A 720-nucleotide genomic window follows, 5' to 3' on the forward strand; every position below is an offset into this window, starting at 1 on the left:
ACATGTTATCCATCTGACATGTTTTAGTGTCAGCACAGGTCATAGCGCTGAGACTGAACTCTCATTCTCCTCCAACTATTATTTCCACCTCACACTCCTGCAGATATTCAAGTGAACAGGGAACACAAATTTATGCTCAACTTCTCCTGTGTATTCATCCACAGTCACTAAACAACAACCAAACCAAACAAAAGGGGGTTTGCTAGCATGGCAATCAGCTGTAGTTCACCATCTTATCCAGGTCACATGACTCAGGAGTAGCGTGGCCGTCTGGCAACCAAAGGGTGGCTGGTTTGATCCTCACTTTCTCCAGTGACCATGTCAAAGTGTCCTTGAGTAAGATACTGAACCCCTAAATACTTCTGATGAGTAGGTTGGCTCCTTGCATGGCAGCCTTCAGCATCAGTGTGTGAGTGTGTGAATGAGAGGACATTGTTCAGCTCCTTGAGTGCTGCTGAGGTAGAAAGGCTCTGTACAAACTGAGTCCTTTTACCATTTCTTTCCTGCTTCTAGCGGCGCTGTTGTCACTTCCTGTGACCGTGGGAGGGAAGGGGTCCCCCTTCAGAATAAGTTTGATATCAGTGTTACTTCCTCTTCAACACGCCTTTAGCAGACCAACTCACAGAACAGCTCAGTGAGGTAGTGTGGCCGAGCGGTCTAAGGCGCTGGATTTAAGCTCCAGTCTCTGAGGAGGCGTGGGTTCAAATCCCACCACTGCCA

The 720-nt window shown here is 47.9% G+C and overlaps 1 non-coding gene across 1 annotated transcript; it reads left to right on the forward strand.

Annotated features, from left to right (window-relative positions):
* The first annotated feature begins 638 nt into the window (after positions 1-638).
* trnal-uaa (transfer RNA leucine (anticodon UAA)) lies at positions 639-720 on the forward strand. The gene has a single exon. It is a non-coding gene; the product is annotated as a tRNA-Leu (tRNA).

Source organism: Aulostomus chinensis, chromosome 1 (assembly GCF_037954235.1).
Source record: "Aulostomus chinensis isolate RoL2024-O1b breed Wild chromosome 1, RoL_Achi_v1.0, whole genome shotgun sequence".
NCBI classification, from domain to species: domain Eukaryota; kingdom Metazoa; phylum Chordata; class Actinopteri; order Syngnathiformes; family Aulostomidae; genus Aulostomus; species Aulostomus chinensis.